Here is a 27,763-nt window from a genome sequence, read left to right as displayed (position 1 = left end):
GCTGATGATAGCCATTTTTCTGGCCACTGTGTGCCATTTTTGCAGATTGCGAAAAAAACAGAAAGTCAATTTTTCTCCTGGGAGATAAAGACATGTCCATTGTTCCATACCAATGTTCCAAGTAGAATTTGTCTGAGCCAGGCAATATGAACATGGTCTTTTATATAATTGGAAACAACCGCCCCTCTTTCCCCACACACACCACCACCACCACTTTTATTTCAAACCACACAGAGCATTTGTCCTAATATCTTTATGGTCTGTAAAATTTTTCACATGAATCCTATCATTGCTTGCAATAGGCACAGGAAATACGACTCCATAACAAAGAGTAGGGGCATTTATAAAGGTGATTCTGTTATAATCTACTCGTGCAGGAGTTAGCTATTGGATGGAATTGTAAGCTAACAGAGGAAGCTGTAGGGAACAGTCAGAGTCCTGAAGAAAGAGTAGACCTTTACAATTTAATTACCTATTGCCTGTTGCCAAGTTTAGAAAGCAAAAATCTGCACTCTTCCCCTTGCATCAAAGGTCAAGAAAGAAGGACAAATTTGGCAACTGGATGATTATTGTCTTATTAAGTAATGTACAGTACTGGGACCAAGCACTATTTAATGTCTCATTTAACTATTGAATTTGTAGTTTTTCAAAAGAACAGACACTCATTTGGGACACACAGTGTCCATTTTACAGTGTTTGCTCCCATCTCCAGAATTTCAAGCAGCCTGAAATATAGTACTGCTTGTAGTGCACAGAATCAAAGGGCTAAGTCTTCAGATTTCAATTTTTCACAGGGGTCTGATCCAAAATCTCTAGCACGTGTAAAAAATGTATCTCAGTTTGTAAGGATGGAAAGCCAGCTACTATTATTATTATGAAGTTCTGGCATTATTACTAAGGAAATGCCTGGGAAGAAGGGATGTTGTTCAAAGAACAAGCAAAGCAAATAATTTAAAACTTCAAATATATTTGAGGAATTTTTCCAATATTGGCATAAATTACCAGGCTATCGTAGGTTTGAGGTGTTAAGTGTACTGGTGATTTTCAGTTATACTATTACATTTAACAGCAAGTATTAGTGTGATCATCTAAATTAAAACCACTTCTACTGTGCTTTGAAAATATATTTTATATTCAAGAGCATCAAGAACCCATTACAAATATAACATATTCCTGAGCTTATGGTTTAAAAAACTTAGTTTTGCATGTGGAAAAAAAATGAGTGGGGCCCAGAGCATCTACATACACCACAGAATTCTGTGACACTCAACAGAAATGCATATGAAAATATTTTAAATCAGAAGCAGATCTTGCAAGGTGTTTAGTGCCTAAATTCAGGCCATACATCACTGCACTGGATTATTCTGAAGGAAGCTTTGGAAAAGCCTCACATTTAGTATCCATCGGTATGTCTAGACTACATGCCTCTGGCGACAGAGCCATGTAGATTAGGCTACCCAGCATAGGAAAATAAAGCGGCTATTTAAATAATCGCTGCTTCATTTAAATTAAAATGGCTGTCACGCTGAGCCGATCAGTTGTTGTCAGCTCAGTGCGCTAGTCTGGATGCTCCACGGTCAACATCAAAGGCATTTATCGACCACCCCATTATGCCTTGTGGGATGAGGTTTACCAGGGTGGTCGACAAATGCAATTTCAAAATAGCTTATTTCTAAATTTGGCACTGTCTACATAGCACTTATTTTGACATAAATTGCTATTCCGAAACATCCCTTACTCCTCATGGAATGAGGTTTACAGGGACATTGGACTAGCAAGCCTGAAATAATGGGCTTGCTGTTAAGATGCAGGATAGGGATTTCGGGATACTGGTTTCTGGAGGTGATGGAAATACACGCTTCCATTCATTGGAAAGAGTACAATTTTAAATACTATTTTAGTTTATGCATTATTCTAGTGTATATGTATTTACTTCAAAACACATAATTCTAAACACAGAAAGTGAAATCCTGGTTCCCCTGAAGTCAGTGAGGGTATGTCTACACTAGCCACCCTAGTTCGAACTAGGGTGGCTAATGTAGTCATTTGAACTTGCAAATGAAGCCCGGGATTATAATATCCCGGGCTTTATTTGCATGTTCCCGGGCGCCGCCATTTTTAAATGTCCCGTAGTTCAAACTCCCTTCCCGTGGCTACACACAGCACGGACTAGGTAGTTTCAATTAATTGCAGGAGGAGTAACAGTAGTTTGAATTAGGAGCTTTAATTTGAACTACCTAGCCCGTGCCGCGTATGGCCGCAGGCTGGGAGTTCGGACTACAGGGCATTTAAAAATGGAGGCTCCTGGGAACATGCAAATAAAGCCCAGGATATTTTAATTCTGGGCTTCATTTTCAAGTTCAAATGACTACATTAGCCACCCTAGTTCAAACTAGGGTGGCAGTGTAGACATACCCTGAGCTTTTTTCCATTGACATCATTGGCACTACAATTTCAGCCTATATATACAAATTTATTCCAAGCTCTACCAAGTGACTAAGAACCTCTTTTGTACTTTTTTTTCCCTCCCACATTATCTGTCTCATTTATTAAAATTGTAAATTCTTCAGCCCAAGGCTTACCTCCCAGGATGCGCCTATACAGTACCTAACAGAATGGGGTCTTGGTTTCAGTTGTGGCTTCTAATTCTACTGGAAACCAAGATTTCCCAGCTCTGGACATGAGAGCTATTATAGCACTATTAAATAAATTCTAGTTAAAAAGTTAGTTTTGGTAGATTAAACTGTTAATCATTTTACTTACACTAAGTGCATGTCTACACTACCAGTGAAGACCTGCTAAATCAATCTCCAGACACGCTCCTATCAACTCTGGAACTGCACCAGAAAGAGAAGTTTAAGGAAAGTCAATGGGAGAGTTTCTCCTGTCAACCCAGTGAAGTGACTTATTTACATAGCTGACGTTGAGTATTTAAGCAACTTTACCCATTAGTATTGACCTGCCTTCGTTAGCACTATGATACCAAGTCAAACAAGTTATTGAGAAATCTGATAGTCTGCCAACATCTTGTCTTGAGTGCCCTTTTAATATCAGAATATAGCTCCAATTTCTGCTGTCTTATAGGAACATAGGTTGGTTTCTAACCACAGTATACTAAATGATGCCGTTGATGCTGCATGTGGCAATTACATAGTTCAGCTGTACTACTTTGGTTGAATACTTGTATCATCTCCTAATTAAATTATTCCACTTCACAGGTCAGCCTGAAATTCATTTGAGTTAGTAGATAAAGGCTCTTACCAGTTTCCATCATTTTAGGCATCTTTGCTTTTTTTGTATGGCCCCTTTCCTTTTACATTTGTCAGAAAATCCAAAACAGAAAACAATTTCAAAATTACTAGAACAGATAACATAAAATATGACAGAACTTTGTGTTCTGTGATATATATATATATACTTTTTAAGAACTATACTTCAAGAATTAATTATAACCTTAATTAATTATATACTAACTGCCTCCAACTTCAGATCAAGGAAAGCCACAGCCCTATCCAGAAGATTAAGACATTCGAGTCCACTCATCCAGCATAACTCCAGGAACAGCAACAGTGAAGAAATTTAGCAGAGTCCTTCACCGTTTCATTGGATTCTTGACTGAGTTGGTATATGTGCTTCCAAACCAAATACTAATATTGTTATGATTTATCAACCTGTGAAATGTCAACACCGATGCACATAGATCCTCCAAAACATTAAATTGGGATCTCATGTCCACCATGACTAACTTGCACTTCTTCCAATCTTGAAACCACTCACACACTGAAATATACTAAATTAATTCATATAGTAGACAGATGAATTGACCTTCTACCAATGTGGAGTGGAGGCTAATAATCATGCCTTTGTATTGGTCTAACCAGCACTTCCTTCAAGAAATGAGGAGCAAAATTGTGGTCATATTACAGTCAACTGTTGTTTTGCCATTGATTTCAACAGGTCACCATTTAATTACATGTTGTTTCCACCTCCTTGAGACTCATGGACTCAGTTTTCTTCTGGGCACCTAGAAAAGAATGCTGTCCAGCCACAGAACCAATGTGTGTGCACAATTTGGCAGAAAAATACAATTATTTGATAACCATTGTCCACTGATCATTCTAACAGCTGGTAATCATTGTTATACCACTGTCTGGTAGGGATAGCTGTCCAATAGAACTTTGTGGTAATATAAAAAGGTCCATAATATTTTTGTTGGCACACTCCCTACAAGAAGTGTTATTTATTTTTGTTTTTCTTGTTTTATATTTGTTTATAAATATTTATCTGTTCATAAATGTAATATATGTATACCAATCTAAGAAGTTAAATGAATGATGCCTGTGGTGCCTTGTTATCTAATAATTTAATATTATACATCTAAAATATGAATGGCAAAATATAAATGGATCATAATTTTGAAATTATTATAAATCTATGAATCACTTTTATTATTCCATAATTGTAATATGTGACTTCAAGGTACTATGTGAAGTATGGTGGAATAAATTATTCCCAGGTATAATAGCTGGACTTCAGTGGTATTGAATCAAGGATGAATTTGTCCTAACAGCCTTCACACTGCTTTCCCACAGCCATGCACCGCATACTTTCCTATTATCAAAAATCCCATAGTAAAATGTGACTCATGAACCATTTAAACTACATCTGTAATTTCACACAATTTTATTGCATAATCTGGGATTGTTAATGTCACTGCTTCCTCACAAATTTGAAGACCCTTATAATGAAGCTGTCTTAGTCCACTTTCAGTGGTGAGATGGCACATTTCATTTACAGACTGTTTCTCCTGAAGGAGAGCCATAAACATATGAGCAGCATGCAAGTTTTACAAACTAAAATATACTAAATTGGTTTTCCAAGAGTAGAGATGATTAATACAAACCTTCAGAGACTTATTTATTGTGCAGCTTAACCCTGCCAACTATAGTCATTGAGCAGGAGGAGTGTTCATATGTGCACACTAAACACACACACACACAATTTGTGTTGCAACTTTCCCTTAAATTTGCTCTTCCCTATGTTTAGCAATCATTATAGGAAATTAACTCTCCACTCCTTTCTTTCCCTGAACACTGTGATCCTTTCTATAAATTCCTATACCTCTCAATAGCTTTCTATAAAGAAATAATTTTGTACAGATCGAATGCAAACAGAAAGACATGAAATTATGCATGGGTGCTCACTGTACAATTCAAGGACCTCGCTCTTTTTAAGTTATGCAGATGACTCCTTCAGAAAAGTAACAATGTCTAGGAACTTGGAAGAAGGAGCTGTTGTCCCAGTTGCTGTGACCTAAATAGAGTGTCTCTGTAATCGTCTTGAAGAGGGTTTGCTAAAACATCACTTTAGACTGTTCAGATGCATTTTACTGTGAAAGGATGGAAGTCTGACGTGGTGGCAAGAAAAGTATAGTTTTATTTCTCTGCAAATTGCAAATGTAATAACAATAATTAAGAGAATAACTTGCACCTTGCAGCAGTGTGCAGTTGTTCATCCCAAAGGATCCCACATAGTCCTGTCTGAAGTTTGCATTTTTGTTCCACAAAATATCATGTCAACATTGGCCATTTTGTTCCATGCAATAAAATCCAGCATAGCAGCCCTACACATATTTCACTGTATACAAATTTGAGACATCTGGATTGGTTTTTTTGGGGGGGGGGGTAGTAAAAATATAGATTTCTTTGCTCATAAATCTTTTTCCTTTTAGTAGTTTTCATTTTGTCATGAAACATTACATACTTCTAATCTAAATGTTAGTATTGTTGAGACTTTTTTTTCCTCAAAAAGGTGATGAAAACTAATCATTGTGTTAAAAAACTGCAGAGTTTTGAGGAAAACAACACTTCTCCCCCCAAAAAAAACCTGTCAAAATTCATTTTTGTTGAAAATGTTGTTAAAAATTGACATTTTCTAAAGCAATTGCCATTTTACACTGAAACATCTTTAGAATGGAAATTTGTCTACCAGTTTGATGTATTGTGTTGTACAATATGATTTAAGAATTAAACACCATAACTTTTTTGCTTATCATAGTCACCTTTGAGGTAAAAAGCTTCAGCAATGTATATTGGAGTTTCTTGATACACAACGGAAGAAATCACACACAAAATTTCAAAATATTTCCAATTTTTCATCAAAATTTACAATTTTAAAAATTAAGAATCACTTTCAGGTTGGTCAGAAAAATAGGACAAAACTATCTACAATTTCCTCAAAAATTCAACTATTATTTTCAATTGATGTTTAAAATTTTTTTTAAATGAACCCAATTTTGCTGAGGATATGCCTATTTAGAACTTCAAGGGGATTCATGCAGTCAAAAAATAATTCATTGAGTTAGAAGTTATCCAGGATACTGAGAATATCTCATTGTTGCAAAAAATTGCTATGGTAAAGGGATACAGGATACTCAACAATTTAATGTAAAACCCTGTTATGGTCTACTTTCTTAGCATAATCCATGGCTCAAACATTTGGGCAGATGCAAAGAGGAAAATGGGGTAAGCAGCCACTTCCTAACCTTATAAAATAGTTACCTCATCCTAATGCCAGAAGCAGCCCTGAAGTTCTCTAGCCCTGGTTTACCTTTTTTCAAAATAACAAGTGAAGCGTCCACACTACCAAGCCCATTATTTCAAATAAAGGGGCTGGTTATATTGAAATAACTACTCCAGATTTCCTGGATGTCTCTATGGGAATGGAAGCCAGTAAGACCTACATGTTACAGCATCACACCTTCTGGCCCTGGCCCGGTTCCCATAGTCCCTCATTTCTTGGCACCATGGACCCCATGTTGTCCAGGAGTGAGTGTATTCAGTAAGCTCTTGCTCAATGGAGCCCCAGAAGTTACTTTTAGGATTCTGGAGAAGGGGACTGAACAGTGACTCAGAGATTTATTCTTTTCCATTTCTCTCTCATTTTGTGGTCTTACCATAGCTGGGAAGTGGAGAACACAAAGCCATCTGTGTGTTCCTGGATCCTGAGGCCAAAAGGTTGCTCTAATTTACACAAAATGCCTAATACCCAAGGAGCCATTCATAACTTGGTCCAGTGATCAGAGCACTAGATACGTCATCGGGAGGCTTAGATTCTGCTCCTTGTTCTAGCTCTGATCATAGCCATGTAATCCCTCTATCCCTCAGACTTCTTAGCTATAAATTGTGATAATGGTATTTAACTTCCTTCACAAAGTGCTTTGAGGTCTGTGGCACATGAGGGCAGGGGCGGATATAGGGCAGGGCAAACGGGGTGGCCGCCCTGGGCCCCGCGCTTCAGAAAGCCCCGCGCATGTGCTGTGGCGCCGCTGTGCATGCACCGTGGCAAAGGGGGGGGGGGCCTGCGGAATTATGCTGCCCGGAAAAGGGTATGCAAATTACAGAGTGCCATTTTCATATCTTTTTCTGGAAAAAAAGTGGAAGTCTAGACGTAGCCAAGGTAAGCATTACTTTGGCAACAGGAATTGTGAGGGAATAATGGAGCCCCTGCCAGATCCTCTGGGCCAATAACAGGAAGGATCATGTCATGCAAGTGTGACTGGTCAGTTACAGTAACTTTAGGGCCACTTTGAACCCTGAAAGTGCTGCATGGCTCTCTTAATGTGTCCAGCTATCATAAATAGCTTCCCAATAGGAGATATTATACTACAATAGCAAGAAGGGACTTAGAGTATGAAAATTTGAATGTAAATTACATTAATGAAGTACAAAATAGCAAAAATAAATTATCATAATATTACTAAGCCAGTGTAAATTACAAGCAAAATACCAAGGAAGAGTATACAAACTGAAATTCCAGGTAGTACAGATAACACAGAAGCCATTGCTTTCAGCAAAAACTAATTAATGATGAACCTCGTGACTCTAACCCTGAGACAAACAATTCATAGACTAGGCATACATGCAAAAAATAGTCATTTTACTTCCAGAAATAGGTAAAACAATTCAGCCTATAAACTGTTTGCTTTGCAGAATACCCATTATATTACAAGAAAAAATAAATCCACTGAGAAATCAGACAAACTGTGTGATTGCATAGCCCAAACAATTTAAATCAAGCACTAAAAGGAGATCACTATTAACTGCTTACAATTAAAAAATACTACCTGACTTGGCAAAACCAAAAATATCATCAGTACTTGATGCCAAATGCAACTATTGGCAAGTGCTACTGTATAAAGAAAGCAGCTACCTTACCACATTCTGGACATGCATAAGATACAGATGGTTGAGTATGCCATTTGGGATCAAACCTGCAGTGGAAGACTACCAGTGCTGCCAGCAAGATGTACTAACAAGACTCACAAAGACCAGCATCATAATTGATGACATTCTGATGTATGGATGTAGACAAAGTATAGTAGAAGCTATAGCAGATTGTGACCACCTCATCTGTGTGCTAGACTGAGCCAGGGAAGTAAATCTAAAATTGAATAAAAACAAGATGAACTCACAGTTGAATGAAGTGCCATACAAAAATAATGGGAGCGGTAAATAATGAAGAGTTCAGGTCATTAAGTTTGCTTGGTAAACTGGACCCAATAAAAAAATATGAATTTTAATATTCCTAAATGTAAATGTATATATCTGGGAACAAAGAATGTATGTAATATTGATAGTCTTGGGGGCGGATACTATCTTGGGAAGCAGTAACTCTGAAAAATATTTGGTGGTTATCATGTATAATCTGCTGCACATATTCTCCTAATGTGTCAATTTACCCAAAGTTGAGGTGGAGTTCCAATCAATGACAATTTTTAAGTCAGGATTGGATGTTTTACACACACACAAAAATCTGTTCTAGGAATTATTTTGAGAAAGTTCTGTGGCCTGTACTATACAGGGAATCACAATAGTCCCTTATGGCCTTAGAACTGATGAATGTCTGACCTGGCCTAAAAGCTAACAGCAATATAGCAAATGCTCACAACTAAAGACAGAAAGTCAGATCAGAGTCTATTAGGATTTCTAACTAATCTGACAAAATTTCTTCCAAGCCTCTTTGACATGAGCAAACCCCAGAACCAACTATTGGGTGAAGACCCAGTGTGGGGTTACTTCAACATGATGTAGCCATCACATATATCAAGGACCAACTACTCATCCTGTCTGTGCATGAAGAGGCAATCATAAAACACAATGCCAGCAAGATAAGGGTTGGAGAATGATTCTAATAAAAGGGAAAGATGGTAGCATTAGCAGCAGGGCACACCCAAATTAAAAAGAAATGTCTTGCAACAGAGTTCGCATGTGAACAATTTGATTAGTATGTTCAAGGACAGGAATGAATTTGAATATAAAATGACCATATACCACTAAAAAGCTTTCTTAAAAAACACTGCTAGAGAGGCCCCAAAATGCCTTCAGTACATGCTACTGAAACTAAAAGAATGGGATTTTGATGCATGTAGCGGACTTCTTATCCAGAGTTTTGTGTTTGAAAATAAGGCAACAGAACCAGAATATGATAGAAATCCAGAAAACACAGAAAGATCTACCAAGCCAGTTCTGTGCCAGTTTCAAGCAGGGACTGGAAAAAATCCACACAATCACATAATAATTTATACTGGATGAAGACACTGTTTTCATGAGAATAACCCACACAGGACAAAGATTTGCAACTGCTCACATCCATCTTCTTGTCTGAATGGCCAGATCCAGGGAAGAAATCTCATCTGCAACTCAAAAATATTGGCAAGCTTGAGATGAACTCAGTATATAAGGGTATGTCTACACTACAAAGTTAGTTCGAACTAACGGACGTTAGTTCGAACTAACTTTCCTAGGCGCTACACTAGCGCTCCGTTAGTTCGAACTTAATTCGAACTAACGGAGCGCTTAGTTCGAACTAGGTAAACCTCATTTTACGAGGACTAATGCCTAGTTCGAACTAGCTAGTTCGAACTAAGGGCTGTGTAGCCCTTTAGTTCGAACTAGTGGGAGGCTAGCCCTCCCCAGGTTTCCCTGGTGGCCACTCTGGCCAACACCAGGAAAACTCTATGCCCCCCTCCCGGCCCCGGACCCCTTAAAGGGGCACGGGCTGGCTACGGTGCCGGTGCCAGGTGCAAGCCTGCCAGCACCCAGCTAGCAGACCCTGCACCTGGCACGGCACAGAGCCACCCACCCGATGCCCCCCAGCCCACCCCCTCTTCCCGGGACCAGGCTGGCGGCTCCCGGGAGCTTGCCCTGGACCGCAAGAGGCGGGCACCTTCCTGGGCTAGTGCAGACATCGTGGACCTCGTCCACGATCTCCGCACTAGGCACAGGAAAGTGGCCGGCTAGGGCAGGAGAGCTGCCAGCCTGGCCACCTAGGAGCAGGTGTGCATGAAAATCAAGGGGGTCCACTGAGACCCCCGACCCTGAGCCCTGAGCTTACAATGGCCGTCCTGGGTCAGACCAAAGGTCCATCTAGCCCAGTAGCCTGTCTGCCGACAGCGGCCAACCCTAGGAACCCTGGAGGGGATGGACCGAAGACAGTGACCAAGCCATTTGTCTCGTGCCATCCCTCTCCAGCCTTCCACAAACTTTGGGCAGGGACACCACTCCTACCCCCTGGCTAATACCACTCCATGGACCCAACCTCCATGACTTGATCTCACTTCCCTTTAAACTCTGTTCTAGTTGTAGCCTTCACTGCCTCCTGCAGCAAGGAGTTCCGCAGGTTAACTATTTGCTTTGTCAAGAACAACTTTCTCTTACTAGTTTGAAGCCTGATACCCATTCCTTTCCTTTGGTGTCCTCTAGTCCTTCTTTATGGGAACTCAGGAAGAACTTTTCTGAATGCACCCTCTCCACCCAACCCCTGCTTTTAGAGACCTCTATCCTGTCCCCCCTCCGTCTCCTCTTTTCTAAGCTGAACAGTCCCAGTCTCTGTAGCCTTTCTTCATCTGGGACCTGTTCCCAACCCCTGATCATGTTAGTTGCCCTCCCCTCTCCCAGCCTTTCTTTTCCCCTCTCCCACCTCCTTTTCCCAGTCTCCCCCAGTTTTGTTCAATAAAGACAGAGTCAATGTTGGAAGAAACGTTATCTTTATTTTGTACATCAATAAGAAGGGGGGCTAGGGAAGGGTAAGTGGAAGGAGGTGAGGGAGGAATGGGGTACGAGCCCCCGATGGGGACGACTGGGCTGGCTCTGCGGGCTTCTGGGGGTGGAAGCTCTCCTGCAGCCCCCCAATTGTCCCCTCTCCCCAGATGGTAGCCTGCGGCAAGTGCAGCCGGGCTGATGGCCGAGTGGTGTGATGTGCCCAGTGTGGGTACTCCGGGCACTCCAAGCCAGAACTTCTTTGCAAGCGGGGCACCCCTTAGAACTGTGTGTCCGGGGTGGGGGTCGGGACCCTTTAAGCGCAGCCCTCTGCTAGCCTGAGACAGCATCTCCATGCTCTAAGTCCTCCTTTTATGCCCTGCCTGCACTGCTTCCGGCCATCCTTAAGCCCTGTTCAGAGTCCACTCAATGTGGACTTGCTAGTTCGAATTAGCAAAACGCTAGTTCGAACTAGTTTTTAGTTCTAGATGCGTTAGTTCGAATTAGCTTAGTTCGAATTAACTAATTCGAACTAAGTTAGTTCGAACTAGCGCTGTAGTGTAGACGTACCCTTAGGGTGCATCATATAAAAAAGACAGTTGAACAATAATGCCCACATCAGTTAGAACAGAAGCTCTCTCAAGAAAACACTAGAAGTATTTTAGAATAGGAGTATATAGCTATAAAGCCAGAGATACCACACACTAGCCAGGCATAGCTACATATATTAAAGATCTTATGAACAGAGGTAATACATGTAGGAAAATGCATACCAACTAGCAAAAAAACCCAACCAAACCAAAAAAAACCAACAACACAGCATCCTCATCTGACCTAGAAGCAAAATTAAAAAATGGACCTTTTTATTACAAACTACCTCATTACTGTAGATTATTAAGATTTCTGGGAACTAGATGAGTTGTCAGACACTTCTGCAGTGATTATCGCAGACAAAGCAATGAATCATATCTGGATAAAAGAGTGAAGAGTAAGGTGGCAAAATATGTAGTTGGTACAATACTTGAGATAGTTAAGTTCATAGTTGGCCATGCAGAACTACAAAGTGACCTCACAAAACTGGATGACAATGCAATAAAATAGGAGATGAAATTCCATGTTGGTAAGTGGAAGAAAGTGCCCATTGGAAAACATAACCCCAAGTTTAAACACAAAATGGGGAAAAAATGACGAAGAATGGGAAGAGGGGAGGTTGCGCAAAAAGGAGCAGTATAGACAGCAAAAATGGGCACTCATTAATTATGCAAATGAGGTGCAGTGATATTCCACGCTTAGCCTCATTTGCAAATGTTTTTCCTCAAAAAGGCTATAGCCTAGGGGGTCAGCCAATGAAATTAATAGGCAGCATATCTAAAACAAACAAAAGGAAGTACTTCTTCACACAGTGCAGTCAACCTGTGGAATTCATTGCAATGTGATGCTGTGAAGACCAAAAGTATAAGTGGCTTAAAAAGATAAGTTTATGGAGGCACTTCACTAAGCTATCAATAGCTCTTAGCTAAGCTGGTCCGGGATGGTAGCCTTTGCTCTCCGTGTCCCTAACCTCTAAGTGCCAGAGACAAGGATACTGGACTTGATGGATCATTGGTCTGACCCAGTATAGTCATTCTTATGTACCAGAAAAGTATCCCAAATCATGTCATGTCAAACAATGGAGACCAGTTTACTTGCAAGTTAGTTTGTGCAATTTGCCCAAGAATGGGAATTCATTCATGTCCCATCATCACTAGACCAATCCAATGGCAAAGATAAATTAGCAGTAGAAATTACTAACGCTATTACAGAAAGACAAACAAACAAAAACAAAGCTACAGCTTACTAACAAGCTAAAGAACTCTTAGATTTGCAATCCAGACACCCTGTTAAGATCACATCATTTCCTCAAGACAATCATGTGTTTAGAAACAAGTTACATGTGTTGAACAGATAAATCTTCATTCATATAACAAAGACTAGGCATATATTTGACCAAATTTGCAAATACAGTGCCCATTAAGAACACAAGACACAAACGTGGATGTGCAGAATGGTAAAAATTTGCATTCTACTGAGGCTTGAGCTACAAGACATGGGAAGACCGTATGCCAGGAGTTCTCAAACTTTATTGCACAGTGACCCCTTTCTGACAAGAAAGTTACTACATGACCTGGCAGAGGGAGTGGAACCTGAGCGCCACCAGCCTGTGTGGGAGCAAAGGGAGCTACAGCCTGAGCTTCAGCCTTAGATTCCAGCGAGTATAATGCTGGCCCTCATGATCCCATTCAAATTGGGATCCACTTTCGGGTCCAGATCCACAGTTTCAGAACTGTTGCCACAAACCAACAAGCAGCCAATAAATATTGGCACAGACTCACAAAACACCATCACCCCACCAGAACAACCAAGTGCAAGAAAGCCTGCTTTTATCAGGGAGAAAGACTTTCATTCTTACCTACATCAAACCAACTGCAAGGCACACACAAGACTTCGTACAATATTAAGGCATGAAAGAATAATCCTGCTAAGCCCAGAGGAAAATGCTTTGGTTCCCAAGCAGGTTAAGCGATGATTTATAAAAACTAATAAGAACATAAGATTGGCCATACTGAGTCAGACCAAAGGTCCATCTAGCCCAGTATCTTGTCTGCCAACAGTGGTCAATACCAGATGCCCAAGACAGAGGGATAACAACAGGTAATCCTCAAATGATCCCTCCCCTGTCTCCCGCTTCCAGAGAAACAGAAGCTAGGGATACCATTCCTACCCATCCTGGATAATAGCTAACCTCCATGAATCTACCCTGTTAAAGTTCTAGCCGTCACCGCATCTTCTCACAAAGGAGTTCCACAGGTTGTGCGCTGGGAGAAGAAAAACTTCCTTTTGTTTTTTTTTAAACCTTCTGCCTATTAATTTCATTTGGTGACCCCTAGTTCTTATATTGTGGGAATAAGTAAATAACTTTTCCTTATTCACTTTTTCCATACCAATCATGATTTTATAGACCTCTATCATATCCCCCCTTAGTCTCCTCTTTTCTAAGATGAAAATTCCAAGTATTTTAAATCTCTCTTCAATAATAATAGTAATTAATAATAATAAAAATAATATTCTATTGATAAGTAGCATTAAATTAATATATACAGTGAGACAGATTTTAAGGGAATGTAATAGAATGTTAAATATGTAAGCCAGTTCTGGTATTCATGTTTAATTTTTCTGTCTCAAATTTGCCAAAAGTGTTGTTACGAAAGATAGCTTTGCAGTAGGGAGCATTATATGTATGACAGTATGCTTATGTATAGGGTAACGTCTAGGGTAACGTCTAGAATAGTCTCCTTTCAGGAAGCATTTGAAGAGAGAGGACAGTATACATGAAGGAAGGAATAAAGCCTGAATATAGTTCCAGCTTGGCTCTCTCTCATTTTAACACCAAGGACATCATTTCACTTTTAGTGTGCCTGCTTTAACTTATACTATAACCTCTAACACTTACGTTTAGGGAGGAATAATTTCTAGGTATTGTCTCTTCTCCTTTCTTCCCATGAGTACAGCAAGAGTGAAGTTACTAATGTCTTTCAAATGAAATGACAACAACTGTGAAGGAGCAGGCATTGTCTGGGGTTCTGAAGAAACCTGTTACCTGTCACCTTATGTGCTATTAGTTAGTTCAGTGCTGACTTCATTTCTTTCTTTTTTAAGTGTTTCACATTTTTCTTTAAAAGTTTCCATAGCTTCTGAGGAGGTTTGTTTTGTTTTCTTCCTTCTTTCTTCTTCTTCTTCTTCTTTATTATCTACAGAGACAATGCACATCCTTTTATCCCATAGTTCTTGTTCACAGTGATCCAACAGCTAAATCCTTCTATTTCTGATTATCCACAATGACCTAAGCCTTTTGATATTTTAAATCACTTTGATGAAGTGAGGGCCAAATCCTGCCCAGGGTGTGAACATATATGTTACACGCAAGGTCTGAACTATAAGGTGCTTCTTGCAAGACTGTGAGTGCTCCTAACACTTACTGAATTATACTGAGTTGAAGGTTCCTCTCTACTTGTGGCCATGCAGGTCTAAACTAACCTTTTTTGGGAGCCCAGGGTTAATAGATTATGTAGGGCCTGCTAGACTCAAGGGTGGGGGCTGGGGCCAAAAATAATGGATTCGGTGTGCAGGAGGATGCTGCCTGGGAGTGAGATGGGAGTACAGGGTGCAAGATCTGGCAGAAGATAGGGTGCAAGAGTGGGCTGGGGGTGGGTGCAGGGGCAGGGCAGAGGGTAGGGTGCAGGAGCCAGCTGGGGGTGGGGTTGTGGGATCTCGGATGGAGAGAAGGAGGAGTGTGAGAGGGAGCAGAGGATTGGGGTGGTTACCTGGTACAGATCCCAGAGGGAAACAGGTGGCTTCACTTGGCCCTGTAGGCATCTCCCCCTCCCCATTTCCATTGGCCATGATTCCCAGCCAATGGGAGTGGTGGAGGGTAGAGACTGAAGCACCACTAGCAGCAATGCACAAGGCTCCAGCCAAGGAGGAAAAGGGGGAACAGCAGCATGCAGAGCCACTTCCCCACCACCACCACTATCAGGCACAGGCACAGCATGCCGAGGCTTTAGGGGCTGCATCCCAGGGTCCTGAGATGCAGCCCCTAAAGCCCCTTTCATAATCCAGCCCTAGCCCCATGTTACTTTCAATAGAACTTTTACATGTTTGTCATTGCTGGGGAGACAGCGGGCAAAGCCCATTGTCCCTATAATAGGATAGGACCTGGAAAATGCCCACTCTCCAGCTGTAGCACCTTCATATGTAGCACTAACCATTCATATAGAACAGCATGCTTAATAGAGATTGCTTTCCTAGAACCTGGCCTGCTATATCACTTCTTACTAATGAACTAGTTTCCCCTGCAAGCATGTTCATGCAGTGTTAGGCAAGGTCACTGCCTAAATTCTGAGAGTTAGAAAAGGGAGGCTGTCCCCCTAGTGCCCACTCGTGCTCCATGATCTGCTGGCTAAGTGCCAGTGTGTTAACAGTGTAGGTGACAGACAGCGTTACCCAGGCTCATACGGGATGCACTTTCACAAAGTGCACTCAGTAGCATGCATCACAGCTCTATACCCTTGTACTGCTGCTACCCTTACCTGAATGTCTATCACCCTCACATAATTTGAGTAACAAGCTGGTGCCACCATGGCTTCTCTCTTTCAAAGTGATATTTGCTCTGCTAGAATGCAAGCGCACTTCTTACAAAACTCTCCATTTCATGTCAGAAAGGTACCCTTGTTCCAGGGGCCTAAACAGATTAACGATAAATGTGTGGAAGACCCAATCCAAAAAAGCAAGGTAAACACCGTGGGCCTAATTCTATTATGCATGATGTGAGCAGAGCACCAGAGTAACTAAATAACGGGCCTCTGATAAAGGGCCCCAGAGCAATGGAATGGCAAAAGGAGCCAGATGTGCACATCTGAGGTTGGAGTTTGTCCGATCCCACCTACTTACTGCATGTAGGACATCTGACTCAAATGGAAACTGGCCATCCACACCCACAGTCAGAATTTTCATACTGTCTCTAAAACCATTTCAATCTTGCGCAAAATCAGAGTTAAAAGAGCCCAGAAGCAGCTCTTATTCTAGGTAGTAAGTCTGACAGGCACTTATGCTATACATCATCCCAAAGCTAGCTGACTCAGTGTTGAAAGGGTGAATATTTTTCACAGATTTTTCTAGTATATTTGTCAAAGTCATCTTCGTTTCAACAAGCACATCTTTCCTCTACTCTCTTTAAAACTCAATGGACCTGATTCTCAGCTGCTATAAATCAGTGTAGCTCAATTGAAGCTACGCTGTTCTCCATCAGCTCAGGATCTCACACGCCTAAGAGACTTTAAGGCCAGAAGGGATAATCATGATAATTTAGTCTGACCTCCTGTACATTTCAGACCACAGAACCTTACCTACCCCCTCCTGTGTGGACCCCTGACCTCTGGCTGAGTTACTGAAGTTCTCAATAAATGATTTTAAGTTACAACAAATCTACCAGTTACACTTGATCTGACCCAGTATTTATTGCAGCAATTGTTGGGAAAATCCTAGTCTCTTTTATCATTTGAGCTCTGCTACAGTTCTACTTGCAGTGAGGGAGCATTGGATTAAATGATGACAGTTGGGTTATTTTGAATTTATTTTAATTTTTGGATAGGTTTTTTTTTCAAACTCATTAAGGTTACATCTAGACTGCAGGCTTCTTTCAGAAGAAGCTTTTCCAGAAGAGATCTTCTGGAAAAGCTTCTTTCAAAAGAGAACGTCCACACAGCAAAAGCATGTCAAAAAAGCAATCTGCTTTTTCGAAAGATAGTGTCTACATTGATTGGATGCTATCTCACATTTAAGTTGTGATTACTATGAATGGAGTGGCCACTAGGGCACCTGTGCTTTTTCCTAGAGGCCTCTTCTTTCAAAAAAAACCCTCGTCCTCGTCCACACATGCCTTTTTCCGAAAGAGCTCTTTTGGAAAAAGGCTTCTTCCTCGTAGAATGAGGTTTATCACTGTTGGAAAAGCCCCTGCATGCTTTCGACAAGAACACAGTTGTAATGTGGACCTAAGTTTAGTTTTTCCAGAAATATGGGCTTTTTTCCAGAAAAATTCTTCAGTGTAGACATACACTAAGTTGCTTGCTCTTTTCCAAAATGAGTGCCATCTTTCAGAAAGTATTTAAACTGATCATTATTATCCTTGCATGAGAATATCATCTCCCACCAGTAAGCAGTCACAACAGCTATCTACAGCTTTCTCTGCAGGAAAAATGACATTTGCTGGTTCAGCCACAGCTGCACTCGGCAAGCTGAAAACATGCTATCTCCTTTACATGATTGCAGGCAGTATTTGAACTATGAGCAAGAGTCAAGGAACTTGGGCCAACTGTTACAAAACAGTTTTCCTGGAAAATAGCCAGCAGACCAGCAGTCAGCTTAGGACAACAGCACACATTATTTTAATAAAGCAAGAACGCTATGACATGTCCAGAGGAATACATGTCTATACTAGCTACTTTGGTGATCCATGAGCATTCCAGCAAGCCCAATAAAATGACACTTGTGTACTCACCCAGCATCTTTACTTTCCATTGGAGACTCATGCAGGTATCTTAGGAAACTTCATTGTATTCCATGTGGGTTCTTATAACATGCTTATCATCATAATATCTTAAACCCTTCCGACAGAGTATTAAGTGACATGACTAAAATCTGTCACAGGTTGTTCATTCTTTCATCCTTTTACCCAAGGAGAGAAGTGGGGAGTGGATTTTCTTGTTTGGTAGGATTTAGGGTTTGAAGCTGGTTTTATACACGTGTTTTAAACTATGTATTTTTTAGATAAGGTAAGGTCAAGCAATACAGTGAAAGGTGACATGGTTTACAATAGCTCTCAGTTCCTGGAAGTGTTCTTTCTGTGGTCTCTCCCACAGAAGTTTCTCTATCCTACACAGAGACGCTTTAACCTCACTGTAGAGAGATCCAGCGAGCCAGAGGAGCAAACCTTTCATAACTTCTAAGTACTCACAATGTTCTTCTGTAAAATCAGTTTTTCCCTTGCATCACACTGCAAATTTGAAGACTGACATTGGAATTTCCCCAGGCAGGGTTCAGACTGAGTTTTGTTTCAGGAGCATTTCTAATCAGGATTAAATAAACCCTGTAGGTAGCCACATTGAAATCAGTGGGGTTACACACGGTGCTTGAAGTTAGGGTCATGCTTGGCTGCATCAGGTCCAGAACGCTATGGAAAAGCCCAGGTGGATGACATCTTAAAATTGTGAACCTTAAGAATCTGAGAACATGGGCTAAGCTGTGGTATCTACTTAAAGGAAGGATGGGTGTGAATTAAGGAACTGAGCACATAGAAAATGGAACGTAGCATCCAAACCCTCGTCCTGGTTGTAATCAGATTGGTTAGCAGCTGGGAAGGACAAGTTTGAAACTTTGAATATTCATCAGGGAAATTGCAGCTGGATTAAAGAGTGCCTGAGCTGTGAGAGGCTCAGCCAATTGGGAATGAAAAAAGGATTGTGAAAATGCTGGATATGAATGGAGATGAGATTAGAATGGAACATACCCATCAACTATATGCATTTTAATGGTTAAAGAACAAATAGAGACAAGCCATCATTTACGGTTGAAGGTACAACACCAAAGTCTATGGTTAACTGGCATGAAGGCATCTTTGTTTTTCCTTTGCTTCTTTTTTTATTCCTTTGACAGTTACCCAAAGTGACTAATGCATGTGAAGATCCCCACGGCTGACGCACAAAGTGTGGTGTTGCCAATGTATTGTTATAAGAGCAGTTAAGAGAACTGAGGGAACTTTTACAAAATGATCCTATTAATTCCTCTGTGGCTCTCCTTGAATTTGGATCAAGAAAGCTGACAATTAAGACAATGAAAACAACTTCAGGCCATGGCAGTACAACACTGAATAACATTTGTAGCATATGCATATCAAGGTTTTTAATGTTATCAGAGGGAAATTCTATCAAGAAATATAAAGTAACCTGATTTTGCTCATACACAAATATTTTCTTTAGAAATGTTAATGAGATAGTTGAAGAGCTACAAAAGAATATTTTCCTAGATCTGGACCAAACAGGGATAGTTTGATGATACAATACCCACAATGTTCTGCAAATGAGGGCTCAGTCTAGCATCTTTTATAGCTGATGCATTATCAGTGAAACCATCTGTCCTGCATTTTTTCATTAGTACAGGTGCAAGCTTTTTGTTCTACATTACAAGGAATCATGGAATCATAGAATCCTAGAACTGGGAGGGACCTCGACAGATCATCAAGTCCAGTCCCCTGCCCTCACAGCAGGACCAAGCACCATCTAGATCATCCATGATAGATGCCAATCCAAACTGCTCTTAAATATCTCTAGCGATGGAGATTCCACAACCTCCCTAAGCAATTTATTCCAGTTTTAATCACCCTGATGATTAGGAAGATTTTACTAATGTCCAACCTAAATCTCCCTTGCTGCAATTTAAGCCCATTGCTTCTTCTCCTAACATCAGAGGCCAAGGAGAACAATTTTTCTCCCTCCTCCTTGTAACACCCTTTTAGATATTTGAAAACCGCCATCATGGCTCCTCTCAGTCTTCTCTTTTCTAAACTAAACAAGGCCAGTTCTTTCAAGCTTCCCTCATAGCTACGCTGACCATACGTCCCAAATTTTCCAGGACAGTCCCAAATTTAAATACTCTGTCCCAGTGTCCCTATCAAGTAGTGAAATGTCCTGGAAAGTTCCACCAGACATTTCACTACTTGATGGGGACACCAGCTTTCAGGGAAGAAGAGACTAAGAAATGGCTCCGTGCCATTGGTCCTTGTGTGGTACAGCAGCCTCCTTCCCTCCCTGCCCAGCAGAGCACATAGGAAACTCCATTGGAGCTTTGCCGGAGGCCAGCTGGGCCGTCTTCCAGTGGTGTGCAGTTTCCAGCCACCATGCCACACACTGCCCCACCACCGCATGCCATGCAGCTCCCTCTTTCCCTAGAAAGGACTGCTACTGCTTCATAGGTCCCCTGGTTCAGCCATGCCACCTTTCTCCTCCATGCCACCTTTCTCCAGACCGCTTGTTATTTGTTACAGCGGCCACTCACCTGATCTATGGGCAAATTAGACAAATGCACAATTCCCACCTATTCCTCCATGCCTGACCCCAAAGTCTCAAAGGATCCCATGGTGCAGTATAAAGAGGGCTTTGACTTTCCTACATGGACATAGAGTCCAGGTCACATTCTAGTCCTATAAGATTCCTCTTCCTCACTTTAAAATTGACTGAAATGTTCTACACATAGTGGCTCTGCATAAAGAAAATCAAATTAACAAGGCCCAGATTCTCAGCTGGGATATCTAGCACATCTAGCTATCTAAACAGAGTTATACTTCATATTTCTAACTCCAAATACAGGAGTGATACATTCACACAAATAGAATATACACATTCAGGGGATTACAATCTCTGCAATGATAGATTACATGCCATGTTTTGCATAAAGCATATTTGAGCTATGCCATTCATATTCAAAAACATATGGGAGCATAGTGTCACAGGCTCTTGCATACAGGAGCGTATTAGGCTCTTGCTCAAATCCCTCCCTTACCTCCCAGTTGGTTGCTAATGCCAATTTAAATCTTTGGCCCTAAACTTTCAAAGCAGGATCAAAAGACGACATTTGATTGACCACACTCCTCTGGAACAGTGCAGATCACAAAGCTTTGACCTAGCAAGTGAGGCAGGTTACAACTTTGAAACAGACTTCTCGAGAGATGAGGTGAATCCAGAATCTGATCTTCTTTAGGAAATGCTTTAAAACCTTCTTCGCCACTAAATTCTTTTCACTGTAAGAATGACATAACACCAATGTCCCCCTTCTATCGCATAAACCACTACATTTCTTCTTTTCATTAGTAATACATTAAAAACCCTACCTACGCAGAGTGTTTGCCACAGAATGGTGAAGTCCTAGGGACTCAATTAAGTGCATTAGGGAATTTGCTACTGTTTCAGGTTTTTTACATGGAAAATGCTTAATATTAAAGTAGGGATGTTAGACTGTAACCGACTAACCGTTTAACTGTCAGACTGAGGCTTGTCAGTTGATGGTGTCAGTTAGGCTCAGCTGTGTGCCAGCTCTGCTCCAGAGAAGCTTCTCTGTGGCACAGATGCCATCTCCTTGAGAGTGGAGCTGGCAGGGGCTCCTAGGAAGGCTTTGCTGAAGGCTCTTCAGTATAAAGTTTAAATTAGCTTTTTGGGGGCTTTGTATTGCAGAACCTGCAGCATGTAACTGCTGAGATTTTCAGTGGTTACACTGTTACCTATTTAACCAGCTTTTAACATACCTATACTGTAGTGATGAGTAGCAGTATTAAGTAGGAATGTTAAGGACTAGTCAACAGGATAGTCAACAGGTGGCTTCCTCCTCCTCCCCCCGCCCCCATCAAATAGAGGCAGCAAAGGAGGGGGAAATAGGGATACTTCAAAGCAACCCCGGGCAGCGGCATTTAAAAGGGACAGCACCGCCCTATCAATCAAATAGTCGATGCAAAAATGCATCGACTATTTGATTAGTCAGTTACATGATACTTAACATCCTTAATATTAAGCCTTAAGATAGACAAATGAATGAAATAACAATCTGCAATTATACTATCAAGAATAAAGAAAATTACATTTATCTATCTTCTTACTTCAGGACATAAGCAAATTTTTAGCTGAAGTAATAAATAAGATTGTCCCTCCTTAACAAATAGTGGCATTTATGGGGTCTCATACCTTTCTCTGAGTTATCTTGTCCTAGCTACTGTGTGAGGATAGGGAATTGGACTACTTGGTTCATTACTCATTCACTTGGAACATCATCTGCTACAGCAAACTCTATGTGGTGTGTGGAAACAGCATGAGGGAAAATAATTTACTAAACTTAACTTAAAAAAACAAAACCCAGAGACTTGTCTTTTCATTTGATAAATACCTTAAAACAAATAACCCATTTGTAAGTTCCTAACTGGCTAGGTGTCTAAGCACTGGAATAAATTGCCTAGGGAGGTTGCTGAATTTCCATCACTGGAAATTTTTAAGAGCAGGTTAGACAAACACCTGTCAGGGATGGTCTAAAAGATGGTGCTTGGTCCTGACATGAGTGCAGGGGACTGGACTTGATGACCTCTCAAGGTTCCTTCCAGTTCTAATTCTATGATTCTATGTCAGCATATTTCCATTAAAATCAATGGTGCTATTCAAGCATACACCAGGAAGTGTAAATCAGCCCAAAGATTTTCATATTTATTTTCAGTACTGAAGCCATTGTCCAGCAGATGTTTAAGACACAAAACTTTGGCGAAGAAGCTATTACTTTGGAAACCTCCCCCCCTCCACCCAAAAAAAAACCCCACCTCTCCTTATTCTACAACTGAACCAGATCTGTTTTAAATACAAAACATTATGTGTACATAATATCAAGGCTGCAGTGCTAACTGGCAAAAGCCAGGAAGTCTCAAGCTCAGACTAATCCCAATGTCAGTGCCACAAATGAAGAAATGGCAGAGGTTTTGCAGACGGTTGCCAAGGGAGGCTGAAATGAAGATGCCAGATAAAAGACAAGGTTGTATCTGAGGAAACAAGGAAACTGCTACAGATAAGGATTGAGATATAAAGAGATTTAAACACAAGAAAAAAGGAAGATTTTTGTAAATCTGTATAAAGCTATAAAAACAAAGATGAGAGAGTAAGCCAGGAATAACAATATTGAACTTTTCAAGACAACAATGAACAAACAAACCCAAAATTTGGAAGTACAGTAGTTGGGAAAAAGTACAGGACAGGGTCACATCTTTTTATTATAGTACAAAAAAATTGAACTGAAAAAATGATGGAGCCAAAATAATTAAAAAGACTGATGAATTCTGCAGGAGACTTAGAGTCCTGCATTTAGTGCCAATGGCCAAGAAATCTGTCCTTGTCATCAAAAAGCACCTTTGAAATTGAAATCATTACCGAATAAACTGCATGGCCTACATAAAGCAATCAGTAAGGCAAAGTGTCAGGAGCTGCCTTCCATGTTCTGTGGAATATTCAGCTGATAGTAGAGAACCTCTTTTGATGCATGATTGGTGTCTTGAATAAGATGAGTTATGGGTCCCAGTTCTCAAAGGAGCTTTGTCTATCACAAAAATCAGCCTAGTTGGTACAAATTTCTTCTCTAATCAGAAAAGTCAAGAACTTCACATAATGAAGAGACACAGGGACTAAGACACGCTCTAGGGCTGAATGAATGTGGAAACTGCATGATGGTTTCATTCTTCCTGATGGCCTGGCCAAGGACAGGTCTGAAGTAAATTGGTAAGGCAGATGAAGCTGTGGGGTGGGAAGAATACCTCAGTGGTTTGAGCATTGGTCTGCTAAACTGTGAGTTCAATCCTTAAGGGGGCCATTTAAGGATCTGGGGCAAATTTGTCAGGGATGGTACTTGGCCCTGCTGTGAGGGCAGCAGACTGGAGTCAATGACCTCTCAAGATCCCTTCCAGCTCTAGTAGGTAGGTATTGCTGCAGCCCATATTGTGCCTATTCTGTGGGCAAATAGAAGACAGCTTCATTTTCCAGAGCAGACAATCTGGCATCTTTCTGTGATAAGTGCATTTGCATTTTGGGTTTGTTTTTGTTTTGCTTCTGTGAGTAAAAGTAAGGTGAAAGTAAGCAGGGGCGCCCAGATGCACAGCACTGGCAAGAGCTGGATGAGCTGCAGCAAAAGACAGCAGGGAGCTATTTAAAGAGCTGACAGTACCTGGAAGAAATTTTAAGTAACTTTCACGACTGAACGGGAGAGAGAGAGGGGACCGGAAATGACTTGCTTAATGCCAAATTGTGCCTGGCACTTCTGTAAATGTGCAATGAGGGGCTTAAGGAGTAAGAGGGAGGAACTTGCATATTCAATATAAGGACCAGGTAGGAGCAAAGGGACACTTTAAAGGCTACATCTACACTGCAGAGTTTTGCGCAAAAACTCATGGGCTACGTCTAGACTGCATCCCTTTTTTGTAAAAGGGATACAAATTAGACGTATCGCAATTGCTAATGAAGTGGGGATTTAAATCCCCTCCCCCGCTTCATTAGCATAAAAATGGCTGCAGCTTTTTTTCGGCACGGAGCTTTGACGGAAAAAAGCGCCAGTCTAGACGCGGATCTTTCGGAAAATAAAGCCTTTTCCGAAAGATCCCTTCTCCCTTATTGAGGGAGAAGGGATCTTTCGGAAAAGGCTATATTTTGCAAAAGATCCGCGTCTAGACTGGCGCTTTTTTCCGTCAAAGCTCCGTGCCGAAAAAAAGCTGCAGCCATTTTTATGCTAATGAAGCGGGGGAGGGGATTTAAATCCCCACTTCATTAGCAATTGCGATACGTCTAATTTGCATCCCTTTTACAAAAAAGGGATGCAATCTAGACGTAGCCATCGAGCGTCCACACTACAAGTGCATTTTTGTGCAAGAAAAAGTACAGTAGATCATCAGAAGACAGGGATTTTTGTGCAAGAGTTATTCCTCTTTCTAGGAGGAATAAGCCCTTTTGCGCAAGAGCTCTTGTGCAAAAAGTCATGTGTGGACAGACAACAGGGGTTTCTTGCGCAAGAAATCCCTAGAGGAAAAAGCACAGGTGCTCTGATGGCCATTCTGTGAATGGCTATCAGAGCTTTCTTGCACAAGAGCATCCATGGCAGTGTGGATGCTCTCTCGTGCAAAAGTGCATCTCTTGCACAAAAGCACATGGCAATGTGGAAGCACTCTTACACAAGGGCTGTGTCTACACTGGCATGAATTTCCGGAAATGCTTAAAACAGAATAGTTTTCGTTATAAGTATTTCCGGAAAAAGAGTGTCTACATTGGCAGGCTGCTTTTCCGGAAAAGCCCTTTTTCCAGAAAAGCATCTGTGGCCAATGTAGACACGCTTTTCCAGAAAAGAGCCCCGATTGCCATTTTTGCGATCGGGGCTTTTTTCCAGAAAAGACTACTGGGCTGTCCACACTAGCCCTTTTCCAGAACAGTGTTCCGGAATAGGGATTTATGCCCGAGCGGGAGCAGCGTAGCTTTTCCGGAATAGCGGCTGATTTTGTACAGTAGAGCGTCGTTGCTTTTCCGGAAATTCAAGGGCCAGTGTAGACAGCTCGCAGCTTATTCCAGAAAAGCGGCTGATTTTCTGGAATAAGTGGCCTAGTGTAGACACAGCCAAGAAGTTTTTGCAGAAGATCTTTTCCGCAAAAAGTCCTTGCACAAGAAGCCTGCAGTGTAGACCTAGCCTTTATCTTAATTCCTTTGAGGTGCCTGGTGCCCCGCCCATAGGGCACAGAGAGACAAACAGAGGAAATGCAGACCCACAATCCCAGCCCTCTTCCACACTGACCCACAGAACAGGACCAGCATGTGGGTGAAGACTAAGCTCTGCTCCCTGAAGGGGTATAGTAGCATACTAGTAGCAAACACATTCCTCACTGTGCACCAAAAGGGTCAGTGAGGTATTCCCAAGCTATCCCAGAATCAGACAACTTCACCCAGCCCCCTCCTCTGGGCTGCGCCTAACAGACATTCATTAAGGAGCCAATTCTGTGATACATACTCCTAAGTAGTCTGCAATGCCCACTGAATTAGTCAGGATGCATAAAGATGGCACAATCTGGCCCTACCTGCCTAATTTCCTTTAAGAATCAAAGCCAGGGTAGAATATTTCACAACAGGTGCTTTCTCACTCCACCCCTATTACTTTTTAAAAGGCCAAATGGCGTGTTTTAAAGCAGATTATGTGAGAACATTTGTTCCCAGACTAAGCTTCCTCCTGGACAACACAACACTGGCACAGCCTTAACAATGTTTATAGCAACAAAAAATGCTTGTAAATTCATACACCCTCTTCTAATGTTACCCGTAATATACTCCTTAAAACTTTGCAGCAATTACTAACACCTTTGGCATGGTAATTAGACCATTTGAAACAGTAAAAACTTGTAACAGATAGTGGACCTCTGCTGATTTGAGCTGGCCTGTGATCTGTAGTTTACCATTGACAAAGGAGAAACAAACTGTATTTCCTACATTTCCCGTTAGCATTTGAGCAAACATTGTATTTAATATTAGAAACCAGTACGCATGTGGTTGCTTAGGAATGAAAAACATTTCTCGATGCCCTCTGATATGCACCAGGTTGCTGTGGGATGCTTTTGTGCATTCTACTTGAGCAGTTACTAGGGTCTGAAGTCCATAGGAACATGACATTGTAATCTTGGTCATGTTTTATTTATGGGGAACAGTGCAGCAGATAGGGTGTGTTAACAAACAAAGATGATTGCTTCAGGGGCACTCTCTCGTCCTGAGGTAATTAAGACAAAATAGTTTCACTGGTTGGGGGATTCATACTGCAGACAACCTTTTCTTTGCTAAAATGATCTGCAGCAACCAGGCCAAAAGGGCTAAATCAAAAGCAATATGGGTAGTGTTTCATCTTTGGTTAAAGGTGCATCATTAAATGGAGCTGACATAAATTATTCTTCTTAAAAACTCATATAGCATTAAAAACTTCTGAGAAGAAAATACCAGGTTTGGGGATGTGTAAATTTGCAACTGGAGAAATATACAAAAGAACACTGCAATGACCTTGCATCTCTTTTATAATCTAAATTTAAAATAGTGGTTGTAACTAAAACAATCCTAAATTGTGCTAGGCTGGCCCCTGAGAGGTATTATACAGCTTTCTGAAAAACCTGAACTACAAATCAAGTTCAAGCGACAAAGAAGCTCCACAGCTCCAGAAAAACCATTGAAAGGTCACAAATTCATAGACAAATGGCTGTTTAAATGTATTGGTTATTTGTAAACTATACTGCTATGATCACTACTGAGCATTACTTCTCTGGTGACTTTCCATCGCACAGTTAAGACACAGTAGTATGTATTCATTTGGAAAATATGCCAGGACAGTAGTTCTCACACTGTGGACTGGGACCCAAAGAGGGTTGCAACTGCATTTTAATGGGGTTGCCAGGGCTGGCATTAGACTTTCCGAGACCCAGGCCAGGAAACAAAGCAGGCCCTGCAGCCATGGCTGACGCTATAATTGAGCCTCAGCTTTCCACACTCTCCAGTGGAGGTAGTGGGGCTTAGGCCTGAACCCCACCCCCCTTGCCTGGGTAGCTGAGG

Source organism: Pelodiscus sinensis, chromosome 4, assembly GCF_049634645.1.
Source record: "Pelodiscus sinensis isolate JC-2024 chromosome 4, ASM4963464v1, whole genome shotgun sequence".
NCBI classification, from domain to species: Eukaryota; Metazoa; Chordata; order Testudines; family Trionychidae; genus Pelodiscus; species Pelodiscus sinensis.
Note: the sequence above shows the minus strand (reverse complement) of the source record.